Source organism: Gossypium arboreum, chromosome 3 (assembly GCF_025698485.1).
Source record: "Gossypium arboreum isolate Shixiya-1 chromosome 3, ASM2569848v2, whole genome shotgun sequence".
Taxonomy (NCBI): domain Eukaryota; kingdom Viridiplantae; phylum Streptophyta; class Magnoliopsida; order Malvales; family Malvaceae; genus Gossypium; species Gossypium arboreum.
Genome location: NC_069072.1, coordinates 10,399,785 through 10,410,493, shown reverse-complemented (window position 1 = coordinate 10,410,493; position 10,709 = coordinate 10,399,785).

Sequence of the window (10,709 nt, the reverse complement as noted above, 5' to 3'; positions counted from 1 at the left end):
ATGCTTTCATAGATGTCATACAGTTTCGGTTTTAATGGACCTATCCCACCGCTACACACCACAATGAAAGTTCCCCTGAACTCCAATCACCAACACATCAAATTATGGCTTAACCACCAATAGTTTGCAAATTAACTGCCAATGGCTGTGGACACACAAAAAACTGTAGATGAAATCTGCTTATGATTGTGGGTACACAGAAAAATAATGCAGGTAAAATTTGTCAATGGCTATGGATACAACACAACATGTTTGCAGGTAATAGCTACCAAAAAGTTGTGTATGCATAGCAAAATAATGTACATAAACTGCCAATACTTCTTCCATTCATAACATCCCATCCCGTGCACTGCAATATGGCATGCTCAAACAAAACAATATAGTGGCATTTAATATCCTTTTAACAGAACAATACAGTAGCAAAATTTATGGTCATAATAGTTCGATACAGTAGCAATTAATATGCTTATGACAAATCAACTCAGTAGCAAAAGTCATGTTTTTATGTGTTCAGTTTAACGGTGACATAAGGCATATTATACATACAATCACAAACATTGAAATAATAGACATATGTATTATGACACACGGCCGAGTGGCAAACCGTGTGACATCAAAATGGCCATTATTGATGCAATGTAAACTTTAAACATTACCTAACACATATTTGTGCACAACATATTCTTGCCTAAAACAATTCAATAATTCAATCCAAACCATGATACAAAACAACCTAAAGTGCCTAACCAATATGTCATTTTGACACCATCACAAACAAATCATAAAACATTTCCAAAACATTCAATAATTATACCAATATGCTTCATTCCATTAATTCATCCTAAATATTGTACTTCAAAATGAAATATCAAATCTTACCCTTTTAACAAATCTAAGACATGTCATTCACTTATCATTGTTAACCATATATGACTCAAACCAACAACTAATCTTATACCACACATCTAATAATCAACCATGGTTCAAGGATAAACATACTATCCCACATATACTATCATCATTTACCAAATGCATACCATAGGGATCATTAAGTTCAACCTTATACATGGCAACCATTATAACATAATACAACTTCAACTTATAAATTTAAACCATCATCTCAAAATAACCTATATACATGTCACAAAACCAAAATATAATGAGTCAAACTTATTGAGACTGAAGCTTGATAGTGTAAACCTTAAAGTTGATTTGAATGCCTAGTTTCACAAAATGTTAACTACAATAAATAGTAAATGAAACAGAGTAAGCTTATATAGCTTAGTAAGTTCATAGTTAAATCATAAAAAAATTACTTCATTAAAGTAATTGAAATTTAAACAATTTAGATAAAGGTAACTTGACATTCAATTTAAAAGAGCAGGTGAGATTTGCACAAGATCAAATCACCAAAAAACCCATGTTCATCAAGAACTTAATCAAGATCATTAATATATATTCAATCAATGTTATTCATGTGTATTCATATATGTCAATAAGTCTTTCGATAATTAATCTTAGATTTATCTAGCCCGATAAACTATAGCAAATTAATTTGGATACTCGGGTAACTATGTAATGACCCAAATTTTACTATTATCAGAAAGTGAATTTTGGTCTCCGTTTCTAAAAATGGATTCATAAATATTTATTAAAAATATTTACGAAGTAAAATAAGTGGTTAATTAGAGTTTAATTAAGTTAATTTAACTTAATTAAGAGTGATTAAGAAAAGGACTAAATTGAATGAAGTGTGAAAGTTTAATTATAGATTAAAAGAAAATAAAAAGGACCAAATAGGAAATTATGCCTAATGTATTAATTGAGGCGGCAATGAATGAAAAATCTAAGATTTTTCTTAGATTAATTGATTAATTTATTATTATGATTTTTATTATTAAATTTATATTATATGATGAATAAATTAAATGAAGACAAGTGTATGGCAATGATTTGATACAAGTGTATAAATAAAAATACATACATTTATAATACATGTATTTAATTATTAATATATATTTATTATTAAACAAAAGATATTTATTAATTAAATAATTATATTATAAGATTTTATGTAATAAATAAATTAAAAATTGACAAATGTATGGTATATATGGTGACATGTGTAATATTAATATATATATATATACACATTTGTAAAATACATGTATGTTTACTTATTATACAATTATATTGTTAAGTTATTTTATATATATATAGTAAATGAAATAAAAGAAAGAAAGGAAACAAAGAGAAAGAAACAGAATAGCAAACGAGAAAAGGAGGAAGAAAAGGGGCAAGAAAAAGAAAATGGAGAATTAGGATTTGGGATCTTCAAACTTTAATAGGTAAGTCAATTTAGCCCTTTTTACTTAATTTTGATATCTTGGAAGCCTTGGAACAAGGTTTTGATGAAATTAAGTGGATATTTTGAAAATTATTAGATTTCTAGATATTGTTCATGATGAATAAAATGATGAATTAAGGGCTAAATTGACAGAAATTCAAGTTAAAAGTGAAATAAGGATTGAATTGTAAAGTAAATTATAAGTTTTGAATAGTAACGACTAAATTGAAAAAATTTCCAAATTATGGATTTATGATGAAATTAAAGAGTTGAAATTAGTTTAAAGTGAAAATTGAATGAAAATATTGAGTTAAATGTGAAGAATAAAAGTTAGTTTTGGTTTAGGGACTAAATTGGAATTTAGGCAAAAGTTGGACAAGGAAATGTATTGATAATATTTAATTGATTTCCGTAGCTAGTGTTGTGCCGAAAAATCTCAGCTAGACAAGGAAAAGACAAAGCCGACGAGGGATAGCTCGGAAATTACAGTTTGTATTTCTATAATCCGAACTTAATTGTTGAATTTATTACTTGATAAGTATAGTAAGTATTTAAAGGTAAATATTTGAATGGGAATAAATATTGATTGGAATTAAAGAGTGAAATTTATTATTAATTGTTATATTTTGAATGAATGTTATGGTAAATAATTAAGGTGTGAATTATTGGTATTGTGTTTATTATTGAAATGAATTTATTTGAAAATATGGTGAAATAATTATGAATAAGTGTTTATTGTGGAATTTGATTATATGTTAATGAAAAGTGAATTGAATTATATTGAATTGTATTGATTTATTAAATTATGTGATTAATTGAAATATATACATATTGATTGAAAATAGAAAATTGGTTAAATACCTTATTAACAGTATCGGGCTAGGTCGGATATAGTTGGCATGCCATAGGATTGAAAGTGTTCAGGGATATTCCGACTGTGTCGATGAGACACTATAAGTGTCACCTTACTGTTACTGTTCCAGATTTGTTCCGATGAGGTACTCGTACCGCATCGCTATCGTTATTGTTATTCTTTATTCTTTATCTTTATCACATCTTGCACGGTGTATTTCGGTTTCGGCTGATGAAACACTGTGTGCTATCCCAGTGTGTGGGTTGGATCCGCGTATCCGTCCACGTCCGAGTCATGTTAATAGGGGTAAATAAAGGTACTGAAAATTGACCACTATTGAATAATCAATTGTTACTGAATCAATGACTATTACTGAATAATTGACTGATATTGAATAAATGACCGTTACTGAATAACTGATTATTACTGATGACTGACTGTTACTGGACAATAAAGATCAATTGATTGTTACTGAATATTGGAAAGTTACTAAATGTCTAAATGATACTGAATATTGGTTGAATGATAATGAAAAATCGATTGATATTGAACAAACACTGAAACTGTATATATTTCATTGAAATTGATTAATAAGTTAAGACTTTAGTATTATAAAATGAAAACAAATGATTGAACTATTAAGATTATAAGATTGACATCTCAAAGTTCATTGGTATATGATTTATTACTGATTTAAGTATCGGTTTATAGAAATACCACTGAGCTCATACTCAGCGTACGGTTTGTTTCCGTGCGCAGGTTAGGTTAAGGCCAGACTGTTGAATCAGCATCTTAGGCCGATCCCGAACTCAATAAGGTAAAGCATGTTAATTGTTGATAATGGCATGTACCTAGGATGTCTTAAGTGTGTTATTTTGCATTGTGATTGTAATAGTGAAATAAGTAAATTGATAATTGATAATGATACAAGAAAAGTGCTTTAAGTCAAGTATTGGATAATATATAAAATGTGTTTGGATTGGTTTATTATTGGTATTTGTATTGGTTGTGGTTTGAAATTTGCAGGGTTAGCTAGTAAAGTATGAAAGGCTCATTATTGAGTCCACACGACCTAGCACACGGGAGTGTGACCAGACCGTGTGAGACACACGGCTTGCACACGGGCATGTTGTTAGGCTGTGTGTCCCCTGCATCTAAAATGTTACAATTCAGTATGTCCAGGTTTTTCCCCACGGGTAGAGACACAGGCGTGTGTCTCAACCTTGTAGATGACACAGTCTTAAACATGAGCGTGTGATACGGCCGTGTGAAAACTGCACTAGATTCGAATTGGAAAATAAATCCACAATGGCTAAGTACATGGGCGTGTGACTTGGCCGTGTGAAATCAATTTATTCATGGGTAACAAGTCAGAGAGCTCCACGGGTAGAGGACACAGGCGTGTCCAGGCTGTGTGAGCCACACGGTATGCCCACACGAGTGTGTTATGGAACACACAGGCGTGTCATCTAGACCACACAGGTGTGTGGTACTGTTCATTAAAGGAAATTTTAAAATTTTACGAAAAATCTTATAAGCTCCCGATTGAGTCTCGATTTATTTTTATCTTTTAATTCGGGTCTCGAGGGCCCATAACAGAGACAGTAGGGCAAATTCTTGAATTGCTTAATAATTATTTCTGTATTATTCATGTTTGAACTGTACTGACCGGTAATACTCCGTAATCCTATACCGGCGACGGTAAAGGATTAAGGAGTGTTACAAACTACACCACACCAGATAGCATTGTTGTAATAGCTCGTTTTCAATGAAATCAAAATAGTGGTTTTGGGACCTCAAATCCAATGTCAAAAAATTTATTTTATTAATATTTTAAGGTTTACAGCATGATAGTAGCAGCGTATAAAAATTTCATGAAGAAATTTTATCGTTTGCATGCTTAATTTGATAAAAAAAACTAAATCACGCAAAGTGCAAAACTTATGTTCTATTAGAAAAAGGTGTTAAATTGCTATGAACTTTAATCATGAGTGGCCTTAAATGGTAATTAAACCATTTTTTAAGTAGTGGACAATTATGGACACCATTAATATGTTTAGTAAAGGTTATACTAGTAATTTAATAATAAATAAAATAAATAAATAAAACAAAAAACACATTACCTTGTACATCTTCATCTTGCCGAATGCTAAGGAAGAAAACCACCATTTTTGAGCTTCAAACATTCAGCCAATCTATATTCTCATGCATGTAAGTATTTTTCATCTCGTTTTTAATGATTTCTATATTTTTGGAGTCGTTGTAGTTTAATCTAGTAGCCTGGAGATTTATTTGCAAAACTGTTAAAAGTTTAGGATTTTACCATGAATGTATATTGGCTTTTTTATGTTTGATGGATGAAAGTGAATATTTTTTATGATAGTTGAGCAACTTTTGTAAAGGAATTTTTGATGAATTTGTCATTTAAGTATTTAATTGAAAAATAAAAAAATGTTCATGATAAAAATGTGAAATAAATGAAATATAGGGATTGCTAGGGACTAAATTAATATTCGGCTAGCATGGGTGTGGACTAAATTGCATGAATTTGCATTTTTATGAGCTAGGGACTAAATTGTAATGAATTTAAAATTTTAAGGGAAAAAGCATAATTTTTCGAAAATATGATTTTTTTTATTAAATTGAATAGAATGAAATTGAATGAGCTAAATTTGATTATATAGATCAAGAAAAACAACTTACAGATTTAGATCGGGGAAAGGAAAATGTACCGGATTAGTTGATCATAAATTCTTGTTTGCGATCGAGGTAAGTTCGTACATTTAATTAAAGTTGTATTATGCTTGATTTACATGTTTTTATGTTATATTGTAATATTACGTCTTTACGAAAAAATCCAACGAAGTTTTGGCGACTTTCGGATCCCGTTTGAACCTTAAGAATATATAGGTTACAAATGACATGTCATTAGGGGTTACCATGTTTAGGGTGCTGGTCTTGTATGTCCTACCAGTGGCTGATTTTCCAGCATCTATTGCAGTTACTTGACAGCTTGTGTAAGTAGTGTCGTATAGCTACGTCCTGACTGACAGCTTGTGTGAGCAGACCCACTTATGGCTCGAGAGAGAGCATGTATATGAGATATGAGATAGTAGTAGTTTCAACCACATGTTAGCACATAGTGTGCGAGATTTCCGAGTATCAGATATTATTCTAGTGGTTCAACGGGTATGAAAAAGGGAAAGTTTGATAAATGTCTCAATATGTAATGCTATGAAAGTATAAAAACGCATGAGTTGATGATGTTGGAAATATGTGTAGCCATATGCTTGAAAGTATGAATGCTTGTATGTAGTGTGTATAAAAGTTATGATGTTTTGAGATGATTTGCTAAGCTATGTATGTAACGCCCCTTACCCGAGACCGTTGCCGGAGTCGAGCACAAGGCACTACTAAACTTATTTGAGCACTTAACCAAATTCAGATAATTTATATCATACTTTTCAGACAAGCTGTCCAACTGCGTTATAGTTGCTAAATAATTCATATCTCGAGTTATAAAACTCGAAATCCAAATCCATAAATTTTCCCCGAATTTATACTCATATATCTACTTACCAATTTTTTTATATAATTTTTGGTTGGTCCAATTAGTACAGTTTGTTAGTTAAATCCTCCCCTATTTCAGGGTTTGGCTACTTTGACCCCTGTGCACTACAAACCAAATTTCTCTCTGTAAAAAATTCAAATAACCATGCTGTTTGTTTCTCTTAAAAATATACCCAATGAGGAATGCATACATATATAGTATGACTCATAATTATTTTTGTGCAATTTTTAATGATTTTCTAAAATCAGAATAGGGGAACTCGAAGTCATTCAGACTCTGTCTCACCACAATTTAAATATCTCATAACATAAAATCCAATTGCATGCACTGTTTCCTCTATATGAAACTAGCTCATTAGGCTTTAATCTCATTTTTTTTCTCAGCCCTTAACTCAATTTCCACAATTTATGGTGAATTTTCAAAGTCAAACTACTGCTACTTACCAAAAACTGTTTTAGTACAAATATTGTTAACTAGTTTATAACATATTTACTTCAATTCATTCAAACTCTATACATGCCATATAAATCTTTAAACATAAAACAAAAACTACCGGAATTGATCTGAATAGTGTGCCCTATTGTGTTGATCCGATCTACCAACTTCTCTTTAATTCAATCTACAAAAGAAATTATCAAACGCACACAAATAAGCTTATTGAAGCTTAGTAAGCTCATAGGCATAAAAACACAAATCATATCAAATATTGTACACAATCATATATCTATTAGTTTAACTATTTCATCCTCCAAATCACAATTTCATTAATAACTCATTGGAATAATTTCCATATGGCTACTCACAATTTAACTCCCTTAGGCCCATTTCTCATTTACTTCATTGTCAAATTAGGGAACAATAAGGAATTGAGTGCTTCATTATCACATTGCCATAGTAAACTATGGACTTTCACATTATTACGCATCACGATCGAAGCCATAGCCTTGCCATGGTCTTACGGTTCACATATATCATACCAAGCCATATCCGGACATGGTCTTATACGGAATCACATTATCACATTATACCGATGCCATAGCCCACTATGGTCTTATCTGAGTCACATTATCACATTGCACCGATGCCATAGCCCAGCTATGGTCTTAAGCGGGCGCACTTATCACATATTTTTCGTCAATTCATCGAGGTGGTCACGAATAGAAGCACTCAAATCCATTGTTCCTACTAATTTGTACTTTTAGTTACACATTATTTATTAGTTAATGCAAATTGATAGTATTCATCAACAATAAAATACTTTAACAATCATAAGATTTTCATATCAAAACATTGAACTTTGCCACATGAACTTACGGACTAATTTGCAAAAGTCGTAGAAATTCAGGGACTATTCTTGAATTTTCTCATTTCCACAATTCAGTTCGTTTTCTTGATCTATAATTATAAAATCATTCCTTCATTAGCATCCATTTCAATTCTATTCTATTTCACAATTTATGCCCTTAAATTTTTGAAATTACACAATTACCCTAAACTTTTTAATTTTTACAATTTAGTCCCTGCTCAATTTATTCATCAATTGAACTAATTCTTCTCAAATAACACTTTATGTAAACATTATAAACTATTTCACAGCCTTTGACATTCAAATTTTCATCACAAAACCCTAATTTTATAACTTTCACAATTAGGTCCTAAATAATGATTTCTATGAAAATATCTTCATAAAATCATTATATAATAGAATTAAAACCTCAATTCCATGATAAATCATCATAAAATTTCAGCACTTATTCATGGAAACTTTCAAAATTATCCATATAATCAAAAACTAATGAATTAAACATATGGACCTAGTTGTAAAAGTCACAAAACATAAAAATTATCAAGAAAAGCAAGAATTAAACTTACATGATGTAAAATATGAAAAACCAGTTTTCTCCAGACCTTTTATGGCGTTTTGGCTGATAAAATATGAAGAGATCTCTAGATTCTTCAATTTTATTCTTATTTTATATGTTAAAGTTGTAAAATTTCCAATTTTGCCCTTATTTCCCTTATTTTTCTGCTGATTTTCTTGCCTTTGCCATCCAGCCTATTCACTTTTAGGCTTAATTTCCCTTTAAATCTTCCTTCTTTTAACACTTGAGCTATTTAATCCTTTTAGCAAAATTTATTTTTATTACAATTTAGTCCTTTTTATTTAATTGACTACCTAATCGTTAAAACTTCTCAACCAAACTTTAATACTAGCTAAATGAAACTTCATAAATATTTATAAAAATATTTTATAGCTTGATTTTCAAATTCGAGGTCTCGATACCTCTTTTTTTACCCGTTTGACCTAATAAATTCTTTTAATTCACTAATTTCACTATTTCACAAATTCTTCTAAATTCTTACTTGACTCATAAATATTAAATTACTATCTTGTTCAATCTTATTTGTCGGATTTAGTGATCTCAAATCACCATTTCCGACACTACTGAAAATTAGGCCGTTACAATGTAATTATCTAACTTGAAAGGTATTGGTTGTTTAGGCTAATGCTAAGTCATGTTGGATTATCTCAAATTTTTTTTATACTTATAAATTGAAATGGTAAGCTTTGTTTATGAATTATGAACTTACTAAGCATTACATGCTTACTTCATGATATTTATTTTTGTGTTTCTAGATAATTAGAAGTTCGTTCGAGTTGGAAGTTTGTTAGAGATCCATCACACTATCCATCGGCTAAATTGGTAGATTTTGACGATTTTGAGTCATGGTTATAATGGCATGTATAGGTGTCTTGTTTAATGAATTTAGCCATTATGTGTGGCTTGTATATATGTTATTCTGGTTTATGAACTAGTTGGTATGATATTAAGATTATATAGTGTTTTGTGTGGTTGTTAATTGGATGGTGTGATGGTTAAGATGATGGTAAGGAAATGTTGATGGAAATGATATGGTAGCAATTAATGGTTAGAGTGAATGAATGTAGCATGATGTTGAAAATGGCTAGTTTTGGTAGTTTGGAAGTGATCATCTTTTGGTCAAATTGGTATTGTACATTTTAGTTGTGAAAATGGTCATTTGGTATTCAGTGTGCTTGTATTTTTGGTATATAGACATATGGTTAAATGTGGCTTACAAATTTTTCAATTGGTAATTTATAGTGAATGAAATGGTTAGGTGTTAGGTAAGTTTGATTGTTGAAATTGAGGTTCCATTTTGGCATATTGGTTGAATGGATAGTTTCTATGTTGTATAGCTTGAATATGCATATGTAAAGTGTGTTTTGAGAGCTTGATTTTAGGTGCAAATGGCTTGTGCATAAGGTATGAGTTTGGGTGAGAAAAATGGCTTGGAAATGGCCTATTTTTCATCCACACGGGTAGAGACACGAGTGTATGTCTCAGCCATATATGACACACGGCCAGACGACACAGTTGTGTGTCCCCTGTAGATTTCAAAGGGTTGCAAGTCAGGCTGTTACACGGCCTGGCACACGACGTGTGGGGTTATTTCAAAGGGTACATGTTCTAGCACACGGGCATGTGGCTTGGCCGTGTGACCCAAGTCAGTAAGTTACACAGGTACAGACACAGGCTGGGACACGGCCGTGTGTCCCTATTTCGAATGTCCACACGGCCTAAGAGATGGGCGTCTCTCTTGGTCGTGTAACCCCTACAGTTTAAAAAATTTTGCTTTTTTCTGAAAAATTTCATATGTTTTTTATTTAGTTCTGAATCATTCCTCAAGGGCTCGTATAAAGGACCGTATGAATGTTTTTGATTGATGTTGCCATGATTTAACTTGTGATTTGTTTATGGTAATAAATTGTTTATTGTATGACGTTATGCTTCGATAATGCTCCGTAGCCATAATCTTGCGACAGATAGGGGCTAGGGGGTGTTACAATTGTAATGCTATACAAAGGCACCGTAATGCAAACAAAGGCACGATTGTGCAATTAGAGGCACCAGAGT